A 14,705-nucleotide genomic window follows, 5' to 3' on the forward strand; every position below is an offset into this window, starting at 1 on the left:
TCAATACCGTCCGAACTGCCGTATACGGGACTATTAATAATTATGCAGAGGCTTATAACTCCTGCATCATTTCACAGCTATAGGTAATGAGAGTTCAAAGTGGTGATAAATATATACATCCCCACGATAAATGTATTCTGCCATGAAGAGCTATTAGATTTTCATGTCGGCCTATCATGTATATAGGCCAGTATGGATTTTTTTTTTCATTCCTTGGCTCGAACGCCCAATTATAAAAGAACATAACATTCATGCAAATTATCAGATTGTGTATTCAGAGAATGCAGAAATATTTGAAGAACTCATCAATGTAGTTTAAATGAAATTATACAATCCATTCATGACTTTGTATTTTTAGAGTTTGGGTTAGATCCATGAGCCATCTTCATTTAGATAAGAAGGCTTTATACCACTGCCGTCCCTTCTCTCACTTTTAAAAGGAATTAAACGATATAAAGAAAATTCAAAGGAAAAAAAAATCCGCAAAATTGCATTTTCCAAATGAAAAGTGCACACTCCCATCGCAGTTATAGTGACATGTACCTGCATTATGTTAAGAGCATTATTCCCCTTCCTCGAAAAGGAGGTTACTCATGAGCCCTTAACTTTATTACTATCAAACTGAATGAAAATATATGATAATTATTATGATGAAGGAAAAGTTCACCTGATATGCATGGAATTGAGTGTTTAAGGTATAGCACTAACACATCTGTAAAAGTTTCAGGAAAGGTCGGACAATCCGCTCAAAAGCTATGAATTTTGAAAGTTTCAGTGCCGCCATCGCTGGATGAGGAGACTACTGCAGTTTGTTATGTCAAATGCGAAGAACAATACCCCCCCCCCAAAAAAAAAAAAAAGAAGAAAAAAAAAGATATAATATAACGAGAATTCAACAAAATAGCATTTCTTTTTAAGTACACATTCTTTCGACTAACGTATTAGGGTATAATATGATTCCTCACTGCTTTCGAAGGAGGCAAGTCAAGTGCTCTTTTTATCATGTGAGAATAGTGAAAATATGCTGAATTTATAACATTTCTATTTTCTTTATATTGTTCTATGCGGAAGTGAAAATCCTATACAATCATCACAAACTGGGAGTCTTCTCCCCATCATGCAGCAATGGTAGCACTGAAACTTCAAAAATGCATAACTTTTGAACGGATTGTCCGATTTTCCTGAAACTTTCACCAGTTTGTTCTACTAATGTTGCTCCATTCACTCACACCATTAGGGTAAACTTGTCCTTTAGATATCCTAAAGGTTTCACTGGTTTGTTTTACTAATGGTGCTGTATTCACTCACACTGCAATCAGGGTAAATCTGTCCTTTAGATAACCCCCTATATCGTGACATGTATTCATGTGTAGCCTTTTTATCAAACGATGACGGCACATGTAAAAGTTCAACAACTTTATTCACAACAAGATCATACTTCTGAGCAGATCCGATTTTTCCTCAGACTTCACTGATGGATCCACCACCTCCCGCATTTCTGCATTCTCTGAAGCCACATTTTGGTAAATTCCCTTCTAAAGGATTATCTTCGTATTAAATATAGGCCTAACAATGTATAATGGACACTACAAATTTGTAAGGGTATATGTATCATGTTGCCTTTGATATATACCTTTGTTTTATACTGCAGATTTATTATTCTTCTACATGGCAGCTATATTAGGACTATAAGAGCTCATGTTCAATATGAATAATGAATGATAATGATGTAGATATAATTCTTTTATAGTTTAATATAAGAGACACGGAAGTATATCTATATTCGATATATATCGTTTATTGTACATTTTCAAGTAAAAAAAAAAAAGATGGAAGCAATAGCATATATTTTAACCATTATTCGTTCTGTATCTAATTCTAGATTAACATTACACATTTTCTTCTTTATTCATAACAAGTTATGTGTAAATTGTAACACCTATACTTTAACTTCGGAGGTTCACTGCATGTAACAGCCTCTTTAATTGCTCACGTGTCGTGATGAATTACTCATGAAGCTAAAAACTGACAATGAAGTATACGGAATATCATGAAAGTAAATCACTCACATAAATTATAATCGAATGGCAGAAGTCAAGAAAACATTATTGTAGAGCGATGTGTATCTCTATCTCTAGTGTGCAGTTTCATCAAACACACAGTCCATTTGTGAGAATTTCGTGCGTCATTTATTTTGAATTTCGTCGAGTCGACCCTGCTGCAAGACCAACCTGACCTTATTAGCAGCTTACTGGCAACTAGAAGCCTTGTGAATATCACCTATATTATAATAAAGAAGGACATCGAATCACGTAATAATGTGAAAGGGTGTCCGTTCCTCCTTTGTGTGACCAAAGGGGAGATTATACTTATCCGCTTCAGGACCCGCGTGGAGGGCGTGAAATAAAAGACTATCCTACAATCGCGGGTGTTATGACAATGTCCACGGTGCAATCACGTTCGCTGGCAAATAGAACAGATTCCATACACTCCGATGCGATAAGACGGTAAAAGTTTTAAGAAAGCCTTTATGCATTATTTTACTTGAAAGGTATTCTGGAATTAATCAATATCATTCTGAATTGATAAGAGATTTCGGGGGGTGTTTGTGAAAATGACATGATCTGTTCTTGTGCGTTTGTTTGTGTAAGGCCGTGTCACACCTTTCCGGGCAAGCCTTGCGTGCGACTTGCAAAGAACAATTTTGACTACCCGGAGGTCCCCGTAGATTATCCGCACATGACAGTACCTAGCACGTATCTCACCCGTAGTCGCCCGGAGGTGCGCACGCAATTTTTTTTTTACCTGCAACCATGTTTAGGCCCTGTCACACCTTTCCGGGCAATCTACTCGTAGTAGAGCAGATAAGCCGAAAAATTGTGCAAAATTTGACTAAAGCATGAAACTTTCACCAGTGTTAGTACATGTTATAAGATTCATTTTAAGATCGGGAGGTAAGTCTGAATTGACCTCTGATGACCTCCAAAGGTCAATGACCTCAAAATTTGATAAAAATAGATATTTTGCGTCATTGATAAATGTTAAAATGGTAGGTCCTAATGATGTACTAAAAACTCATTTTTTGTTACAGTGGAATTGTCTTCATGTTTCATAGAACCCTGACAGGTTTCTACCTTTGTCCTCTGATGACCTCCAGAGGTCAATGACCTCAAAATATCAGAATATTGATATTTTGTCATTGATTAATGATAAACACGGCAATGATGTACTAAAACCATGTTTGTTTGTTTGTTTGTTTTTTACAGTGGAATTGCCTCAATGTTCCACCGATCCTTGACAGGTTTCTACCTTTGACCTCTGATGACCTCCAGAGGTCAATGACCTCAAATTATCAGAATTTTGATATTTGGTGCAATTGGTTGATGATGAAAATGATAATGATGTCTTAAAAATTTTGTGTTACAACTGAATCGCTTTCCTATTCCTCAGTTCAAGGGAAATTCTTTACATGTCTCTGCCTTTGACCTCCGAGGACTGTGACAGGTCAATGACCTCAAAATATTACAATATTGATATTTGACGTATATTCAATGGTTAACTGTATACCTGGTGTGCAATCAATAGAAGTGTCTCCTCATTCCACAGAACATTGGTCATTACCCTGTGTATATCCAACTTTGACATCTAAGGACAATGTGAGGTCAGACTTTTAGAATATCAAAATTTGTGTAGGATTACAAGTATTTGTGTTTGGCTTCTTTGGTTTAATCCTAAAAGTTTAATCATTTACAAATCACGCCTTGACGTTATAATCAAAGCATGTATGCATATTCCACAGAGTACTGGTTCATAGTAAAAGGTTTCAGAAATGTGAGCGGTCAATTACTTCAGAAATGAAGCTCACGTGTCTTCAGTGATGGCAGTGACCTCAAATACCGTATGTCCCCCCCCCCCCCAAAAAAAAAAAAAAAAAAAAAATTACAACGGGACCCTCCGCAATGATATCTTTAAAAATATCGAATCAATCTAAATACAAATTCAGGGTATGAAAACTGTACCTCATTGCCCACATCTTACAGGAAACCCCATTCGATTTGCTTCAGTGGTCAAAGAGAAATGAGGAATTTTATAGAAGATGTCAGGAATTTCTTCCCTCCAAGTTCTGTCTATTGTATTCACACACAGAATCATCGAAGTATACTAAACTTGGAAGAATCAAACTCATGACATGCTTTACAACAATCCCCATTTCTCTGTGACCGCTTAACCAAATCGAATGGGGTTTACTGCAAAATAGAGCTAAAATTGTATATTTTAAGACCCTGGAGTAGCATTTAGACAATTTAATCATATTGTGTGTTATCAATGCGAAAATCTAATTGTATTTCTTTTTTTTTTGGGGGGGGGGGGACATACTGTATAATATTCATGTTTGGGTTAGTTGTGCAGCCTAGCTTGCATAGAATTATGTGCAACATTATCAAATTTGCACTGGACAAAATTTGTACGCTTAAACATGGAAAGTGGGGAGAGTACCATATTTTGGGTTGATGCTTTATAGTATGTGAACAGGCATATGGCAAAGTCCCTTGAACTGGATGAAAGGGTGAAAGATACTAACCAGAAAACAACAGGCCCACCTCATCAGGTGTACGTCACAAGTCAAACAACTCAAGAGTCGTACAGCCCATGAGTTACGCAGCTCATGAGTCATACATCCTGTGACCTAAACACTAGATGAACAAGGTCCATGAGCTCGACATCAAATATAATAGGCCCACAAGCTGTGCGGTCCTCGAGCTCGACACTCGAGGAAAACTTGGCACACGGTACGAGATTAATGTATGTATTTCAGATAGCTTAATCTATTCAGTGTATAGGTCTTGTGGACTCCCCCCCCCCCCCCCCCCCCATGTGTCGAACTCTTATGGGCCTGGTTTGCCTAAACTTATAGTGTCAAGCTCATGGGCAATGCTACCTAGTTTCGAGCTCATGGGCATGGTTCCGATGAATGACTCATGGTCCTGAAGCATATACAGTGACGTCGTGGACCATTTGGAGAGATACTGTGAGGCCTAACATGCACTCCACATTAGTAATCCTACGTCTTGCTATTGTCATCCACTTAAGTTTAGGTCATTAAGTCAGGCAACTTGGGGCATTTTTTTTAATGACATCTTTAAGTACCTCACTTCCAAATAGGAGTGGAACTACTATACTACTAAGGGCTATCGAAAGCCGTTTAAACAGGGGAAAGTTAATAAACGCAGCCTGGTCAGAGGCTGCGTTTATCAACTATCCCCTGTTTAAACGGCTTCCGATAGAGGCTGCGTCTATTAACTTTCCCCTGTTTAAACGGCTTTCGATAGCACTTTCCAAAGCCCTTTAGAAACGGCTTTCAAAATAGTTGCGTTTATCAACTCTCTTCGCGAACACGATTTTTAAACTGGCCTGTCAATGCACAGCTGCATTGCGCTATTCGACCCGAGGAGAAGTACAAGTACTGAAGTACAAGACTACAAAGCCGTTTCAAAACAGCTTTGCGTTTATCAACTTCCAAAAGGCTTTTACAAACAGGTTTCTGAAAACCTGTTTAGGAAACCTGTTTGGATAGCCACAAATTTGGGGCTTTCGAAAAGGCTTTCCTAAAGGGCTTTCAAAACAGCTTTGCGTTTATCAACTCATAAAAATTCCTTGAAAGCTGTTTGGATAACCTGTTTCTGCCGAGAAAAGGAGTTGATAAACGCACCCTATGATGGGTGCATTGCGCATAGAGTACAGGATGCTTGAGATGATAAGAAAGCTTCTTTTTGACTCGCGGGATAGGCTACAATCCTGTCACTGGCAAAGGTTCTGAATTATCGGATCGTGCTCAGTCTGCACACAGTGAGCTGAACACCATATCAAGTATACGTGTGCAATGATTGTGTGTAAGGATACGGGAAAATGCATGGAGAAATCAAAATACATATGTACATGTTTATGTATTTTACGTGGAATCAGTTCCCGTCTGTTGTCTTCATCAATCTTGCGGTGTTGTTGATTATTATTTTCCCTCTCCATCACAAGTATAATATGGAACGTGTTGATTATTTCACGTGAAGTTGTGATGTCGGAAAATGCGAGGCTGTATTGCAGGTGGCCTATTGCAGGTGGCCTTCAATTTGTTTTTCACATTATATTGACATGTTTAACAGACTGTAACTCACCAAGATGCCTCTTGAAATGTTTTGAAAAACTGCTTGATTTCACACGAGCGGATGATTATCAGTTGTCTTTCTGCTATCATCGTGTGTGAAACAAAGTATTGTTCCTCTTCAAAATTAATCTGCAATTACTGTTGGTGCTTTATATTCCAACCCACCTCCAGTCTAGACATCCGTAGGCGTTGTGGTGTAGAGCGGGATCTGAACATCTCTCGTGAAGCGAGACTTCTCTTTTCTTTTCTTTCCTTTTCGCCACTAACAATGTGAAACAAAGTATTGTTTCTCTTCAAAAGATAGCGTGCCAATTAATCTGTACTTAGGTTGATGCTCTAAACAAGACATTCCAACCCACCTCCAGCTTAGATATCCGTAGGCATTGTGGTGTAGACATGGTAGAGCGAGACCTTTCTTTCCTTTTCCCCAATAACAACTTAGTTTAGCAGGAAGCATAGAAGCATTCTTACGTACTGTTTACATTTCCCATCGCATGCTTTGAACATCGGAATTTTCACGTACACATATTCCCTAGAATTTTGCCAAGAACTTTTCAACACAATACATGTTCAAAAGAAACCATTTGGTTCATACATAATTTGATTCATTCATTTCATTCATTTCATTCATTTTATTTTACCACGGATAAAAAGCCCAATCAGCAAATATGCTGTTTTTCAATGGGGCCGTGAATCAGTGTACACAAATCATGTTAACATGATAAGAAATGATTTAAGTAAAAACAAACAAAAACATCAACATTTGTTGCACTTCATCCACAAAAGTAAAGTTTAACATGATAACTTACATAACACAAATCTACACAATAATCACAGAATGAACATAGATATAACAAACTATGTATCACCGTCCCACCCTCCCAAATGATGTATATACCCCCCCCCCCAAAAAAAAAAACAACATCCAAAACATTTACCATTTATACCTAAAAATCCATTAAAACATCAATATGGAATTATATGCAGTACTTCAAAAAAAATATATATATATGACTTATCTGTCATGTCATTCTAAACAATTTCTTATTTTTTTCTTGAAAATAGATATGAATCTTATACTTTTGAGATCAGTAGTTAGATTATTCCAGGCCACTGCCCCCCTGTATCCTAATCGTCTTTTTCCATAGTTTGTTTTGGCTCGAGGAACACAGATGCTGTATTTAAAGGGCTTACTTATCACCGTCCACGTACTCGAACAGTTTTCGCTATTAAAGATACAAGTATGTTTACAAGACTGCAAACAGTAGAATGATTTGCCCCTTAACAAATAAGACTACATCTCTTGAAATGTCTTCAAACGTAAATTAAAGTCATTCCTCTTGAACGATTTCTCTCTATTATATACACACATATTGAAGAGTTTGTTCGCAAAAACCGATAAGTCCATATTTGCCAAGTGGAGATATTTGCGATTAAAGGTCAAGAAAAATAAAGAGAACAATAAGAAAATTTTTGCTTCTTTTGAACATAACTTCAAAAATGTAGATACCTTCATATGTAGTGATCAATATATCATTTAAAAGGTATTATTTTGTACTTTATGACAGAGACCGTACTTCAAAAACTTCAAAAATGGACTTATCGGTTTCTGCGAACACACTCTTCATACACACACACCACACACACACACACACACACACACACACACACACACATATATATATATATATATATATATATATATATATATATATATGAAGACAACGTCATTATTGTGTAAGTTCCCAAAAGCTCCTTACGACTTTCTCTGAGCCGGCGACCATATTATTGTACAAATACATAGATACTGGATTTGTCATCACATTTACAGCTTGCCACTCTTACTGATTTCTCGGCTCAAACGTTTTTTTTTTTTTTTTTAATAAGTAATCTGCTGACAAACTTCCTTTCCCTAAAGCATTTCATTGGCTCAATCTTATATTGGGGTGTGGTGTTCACTAGAAATGAATTCTTTATTGGTGGGGCTAAGACCCCCCCCCCCCCCCCCCCGGCACCTCCCCTTAGCCCCACCGTCGGTACGGGACCAAGCAAAAATTTGCAAGTGTAAAAAGCCCTTTAGAGGGATAAATTCTGGCAGGAGGGCGACCTTCCAGCTCAGAGGATCATTTATGTTTGGGGATCAGAGGGTAAGAACACGCCATCATGTCATTCCCCGTAATTTGGTGTGGGACTTTGGGGATGAAGAGCCATTGGAACTGACCACTAGCGGGGAAAGTAGCCAATGTCTAACTTATAAATTCCTATGACCATAAACTTTTCTTGGGAGAAGGGGTTTCGACAAAAAATAGCTGATAGGAAGATAAACGGTTTCATAAACTCCAAGAAGGAGAAAATACTGAGCATATTGACGTCACAGGGTGACTAGGAAAACGAATGCAGTGTTCTGTTTTCTTTTACTCTCTATCCTATTATATTCTATTCTATTCTGTTCTATTCTATTCTTTATTTTATGTGCTAGTAGCCACCTGGGCTACGTTGTAAAACAGATGTTTGTGTTGTACATCCTCTAAAGATCACCAGAGGTCAAAGGTAGAGCCCTGTCTGTGCTCTTTGGAATATGAAGACAATTTCATTGTAAAACAGATATGCGTGTTTTGCACATCTTAACCATGTTTATCATTAACTAATAACATAACAGATCAATATTATGGTATTTTGAGGTCATTGACCTCTAAAGGTCATCAGAGGTCAAAGGTAGAAACCTGTCAATGCCCTGTGGAAACGGAAGATTTGTAGTACAAATGCATTATTTAGTGCAGCGTAACCAAGATCTAGGCTTATCATTCACAAATGCCTCCAAACATCAATATTCTGATATTTAAAGTTCATTGACCTCTGGAGGTCATCAGAGGTCAAATCAAACTTACCTCCCGATCTTAAGATGAATCTTATGGTATGTACTAACACTGGAGAAAGTTTCATGCTTTAGTCAAATTTTGCACAATTGTCATGATTTTGAGGGCTTAACTGCTCTACTATCGGGCTTGTTGCGTGTAGGGATTTTTCAGCATATACGGGACAATTTCTGAGGGCGGACAAGGATTTCGGCGAATCAGTGCATGTGTCTTACTGGCTGGACGCGTTCTACTTAAATTCTACTTGCGAGTTTACTGTGTGACCCTTGTACCAGTCGCGTTCTGTGGACCTCTCCGGGCATCCCCGCGACTCGCCCGGAAAAAAATTTTTGGTCATGCTCAAAACTTGGCTGGGGTTAATCGGACTTGCGTGCGCACCTCCGGGCAACTACAGGCGAGATACGCGCTGGGTACTGTCAAGTGCGGACCAACTGCGGAGAGCTCCGGGTAGCAAATTCGTTTCCCCGCAAGTCAAGCCTCAAAACTTCCCCAGATGCGGTATGACAAGGCCTTGAGCATGCTTAAAACTTGTTCCGAGTGAGTCATGGGGGTCGCTCGCAGAGGTACACGCAGAACACCAGTATGAGACCCTTACCAGCAGCACCTCGCAGGCAACTTCAACGCAAGTACATCTCAGTACCTGTAAGTCGCTCCTAACAGAAAACGGATCGGTTTCAAAGCTCTCACGCAGGTCACACGGAATACACGCAAGTAGAAGGTAAGTAGTACGTGTCTAATAAGTATAAGAAACAGGTGCGAAACTCGCAAACATTCTTGTCCGCCCGCGGAAAATTCTCCTATGTGTGGAAAATCCCTCCTCGAAACAAGCCCGGTTAGCTTGCCCGGAAAGGTGTGACACGGCCTACATGTGAAAGTGCGTGCCAGCGTGCGTTTGCCGACTTTTTTTTTTTTTTTTTTTTTTTTTTTTTGGGGGGGGGGGGGGGTCAGTTTAGTTTATAGAAAGAAGAGACAAAACACTTTATATATTTACTTTCTCGGGGTTAGGTTTAAATAAGGCCCATTGTCTTCTCATTAACCCCTTCACTCATTGACAACTTTGGCTGTTTTGTTTGCTTGTTTGTTTGTTTGTTTTGTCACATTGTCATGTTATACTTGTCATATTGTTGTCACATCTTTATGTACGCATGTTTTATTAAGTAAAAATAAATGAAATGAAATGATCATTATATTCAACATCGGCTGTGGCTGCGATAACGCTCTGTATAGTAAAGGTTGTGATAAAAAATAAATGTCCTATCTCGGTCTGCCCCATGCAGTCATGATATAGGCCTACAATGTGACGTGTTATTATGAGTGAATCATTAAAGGCATTTTATACCATTTGCAGGTGAAACAAAAATCCAGCTTTAGTGCTTCAATATAGTTCTAAAATGTGAGTATAGGGATAGATATAATAATAATGATAATAACAACCAATATTAAATATAGCGCTTTTTCTGAACAGATGCAAAGCGCTTCAACAATAAAATACATTGTAACAAAATACAAGAAATCAACAATATTTACCAAACAAAACAAAACAGAGAAAAGGACAAAGCAAAACAAATAATAATGACTTCAAACTTGTCAGATCACGAGCAGTGGAATTAAGTAAGAGCTACACTGAAAGAGGTCTTTACAATGTAAAATTTTGAATCATTGATAATCAATGTTATGTATCGTTAGATATACAAAATGTGAACAATAGTTATAATAAAATTGTTTCTAGACTAAACCGTCTATACAGTAGATGGTTTTATGAGAAAAATAGTGATATCTCCTCATATTTCAGGTCTCATTGCAAATTTTTTATGTGGTGGGATGTTTTGTGATACAACTGACCAACACATATGCATCAAATGTGATAACTCGAACATTTTTTAAATCACTGCTCCCAATGGTATAAACAATACTTTTAAAAACATACGTCATAATGCACTGACGTACAAATAACAATTAGTTATCGGGTATTATATTTCAAAGCTATAAACACCATAATGTTATGAAGAGAGAGAGAGAGAGAGAGAGAGAGAGAGAGAGAGAGAGAGAGGGGTATAGTAGGCGGCATATCGGAGAAAGGAGAGGGGCATGCAGGAGAAAGCAAACAAGCATATAATAATTTGATAAAAAGTATTGTGAGATGTTTATCAACGCCCACAGACAAGTTACTGAAGTGTTTTGATTAGAGCTTCCGAGATCTTCCCAGATCAGTGATTTGCATAATCTGAATGTACGATGTATTCGAATTCATGAGGTGGTAGCGTCAGTCCCACAGTTTGTCCTATGCACGTGTATGACAGTGTTCTCAATCGACGGCGCCACTTGTATTGCTTTGAGGCAACAAACGAGCAGCGTATACAAATGCACTGCACAACGATGTCAATATTATAGCAACAGCAACAACCATGAACAGATGACAGGCAACGAGCAGTCTCCTACACCGCTGTTTTCGAGCTTCTCCTGATGTCCTGGAATGCTTTGTATACCTATATCTAAAGTGCGCGACCAAAAAAAAAAAAAGAAAAAAAAAGGAATCACCTCATAACCATGCTAACCTTGTATGTGAATCATTTGAGTTACTGGCTACATATAGCTCTATTTCATATGACGAAACAGAGAATGTGAATTATACAGCATGAATAACCTCATGCAGCTATGAGGAATTTTGGTTATAATTTCCCGATAGGCATTGATAGGGGAAAAAAGAAGAAGAAAGAGATGAGTGTGAATATGATATAGACCGTGTTTATCTTATATGTCTCTGGTATGTTGCCCGCATGTGGCATTCATGCCCAAAAATGTTGACTTTATACCCTTTACAGTGAAAATGGATGCAACAAAATGTAATAAAATGGATTTTTTACCGAAGTTAAAAAACAAACAAACAAACAGAAAGGATTGTCGATGCAGTAACCGTTTCAACGTTAAAGGCATGATTTACCATTTGCAGATGAAACAAAAACCCAGTGTTTCAAAATAGTTCTAAAATGTGAGTTAGGGATAGAAACAACCAATGTAAAAATTTGAATCACTATAATGTTAAATATATTTGTTAAATATACAAAATGTGAACAATTAATAGTTATGATAAAAATGTTTCTAGACCAAACCGTCTACAGTTATGGTTTGAGAAATATCGTGATATCTCCTTATATTTTAAGCGTTATTGCAAAATTTTTACATGGTAGGATGTTTTGTGATATAACTGATCTGTACACATATATGCATCAAATGTGATATGATATATATCTTAAATCACTGCTCCCAAAGGTAAACTGAAAATAGGCTGTTATATATAGGTTTGATAAGTAAGGTTTGGATCATTCATTATCATTACGCGGGTTTCCTCGGGCGTTTGGATGAAACACATGTTGGTTCTTCAATTTAATTTCAACACGTGTAACCCCCCCCCCTCCCCAAGTCAAGTTTTGATTGTCACTGACTGTAACGAAATCATTTGTTTTAGTTTCGTTACTTTCATGTCAATGTTCTTTTTATTGGTTGGAAGAGGTTGCCAGGACGTGGCAACTTGCCACCTCCTTATAGCCAGCAAGTTCCCTTGAGTTGTTCGTATAATGGTGTACGTCTCATCCTCTGTCTGCTCGAATTTCGACTTCTAATGCCATCCAAGTTGCACCTCGATTATTCATTGGTAAATAGAACCAGGGAGGGGTCACCTCCCTGATAGAACCTAGCAAGCCAGTGGCGTATCCGGGGGGGGGGGGGGGGGGGGGGCAAGGGGGGCACGTGCCCCGGGCGCCACTCCTTGGGGCGCCAAAAACGGAAAAAAACAAAAGAAGAAGAAAGAAAGAAAAAAACTCCCCCGGACGGGGGAGGGAGAATGGGGGGGGGGGGGGGGCAGAAAACCAAATCAAACAAGATAAAAACAAAACATGATGATGACGCCGACAAAATGACAATGTTTATTGTGTTCACACAAGAATTCCATGTTTTGTATAAAGCTGAAATACAAAAATTTTCGGCTCGTTCGCTGCACTCGCTCGCCAAAAATGTACATATATAAAAAAGAAGATAAGAACAAAACGTGATGATGACGCGGACGAAATGACAATGTCTATTGTGTTCACACAGTCATGTCATTTTATATTTTAGCAGGCAAAATGTTACACGGAGCAGCGGCTGCAATTTCTTTCGTTCTGAAGCGATCGCCGATTGGATCAAAAGAGGGCGCCAACGGTTTCGAACATGGGGGGGGGGGGGGGGGGGGACGCGCAAAAAACCCCACCAAATCAAACAAGATAAGAACAAAACGTAATGATGACGAGGAAATATACAAATTTCGGCTCACTCGCTCGTACTAATTTAGAGTATTTTTTCAAGACCTCAGTTTGTTGGTATAAATCGTTATCTATAAGGCCGTCACTATATCTTGATTAGAATTGTAAGATTTAATAAGCAAAAAATGACAAGAATTCCATGTTTTGTAAGGTGAAATACAAAAATTTTCGGCTCGCTCGCTGCGCTCGCTCGCCCGTTATCAAAAGAAAAAAGATAAGAACAAAACGTGATGATGACGCGGACAAAATGACAATGTCTGTCATTTGTATTCACACATGTACACGGAGCAGCGGCTGCAATTTCTTTTGTTCTGAAGCGATCGACGATTGGATCAAAAGAGGGCGCCAACGGTTTCGAACATGGGGGGGGGGGCACAAAAAACAAATCAAACAATAAAGAACAAAACATAATGATGACGCGGGACACATTTCGGCTCACTCGCTCGTTCTAATTTAGAGTATCTTTTCAAGTCTTCAGTTTGTTGGTATAAATCGTTATCTATAAGGCCGTCACTATAATTTTATCTTGATTAGAATATTATAAGATTTAATAAGCAAAAAACGACAAGAATTCAATGTTTTGTAAGCTGAAATACAAAAAAATTTTCGGCTCGTTCGCTGCGCTCGCTCGCCAAAATTTATCAAAAGAAAAAAGATAAGAACAAAACGTGATGATGACGCGGACAAAATGACAATGTCTATTGTGTTCACACATGTCATTTTATATTTAGCAGGCAAAATGTTACACGGAGCCCCGGCTGCAATTTCTTTCGTTCTGAAGCGATCGCCGATTGGATCAAAAGAGGGCGCCAACGGTTTCGAACATACGGGGGGCACAGAACTACACACAAAAATTTTCGGCTCGCTCGCTGCGCTCGCTCGCCAAAGTTGATCAAGATTTATTACATTTAAATCACCCTCAAAAGACCCCTTTTAAGTGCTTGAAAAAGCATATCATGTGGACTTTTTTAAAAGTCCCTACCGGCATGGGGTTGGGGTTGAATACTTTTCAGAAATTAGGGGCGCAATTTTCGCGCTTGCCCCGGGCGCGTTTTTTTTTAAGACGGCACAGATTGGGGCATGGCGCGTGTTAAACCTATGGGAAAAACGTTGGGTTAGGGTTTTTGGTTATGGTTATGGTTAGGGTTAGGGTTAGGGTTGGGGTTAGGGTTAGGGTTAGGGTTAGGGTTAGGGTTTGATGGTTAGGGTTAGGATTAGGATTAGGGTTAGGTTTAGGGATAGGGTCCCCGATAGATTTTTAGTTTCCCCAATCTGTGCCGTCTAAAAAAAACACGCGGGCACGCGCCCCGGGCGCCGTTTTCCCTAGATACGCCACTGCTCATAGCAACTCAGTTCGTACTAAAATAGTAG

This window comes from Diadema antillarum, unplaced genomic scaffold (assembly GCF_040938485.1).
Source record: "Diadema antillarum isolate AM-2024a unplaced genomic scaffold, OU_Dant_1.0 seq00001316_RagTag, whole genome shotgun sequence".
Lineage (NCBI taxonomy): Eukaryota > Metazoa > Echinodermata > Echinoidea > Diadematoida > Diadematidae > Diadema > Diadema antillarum.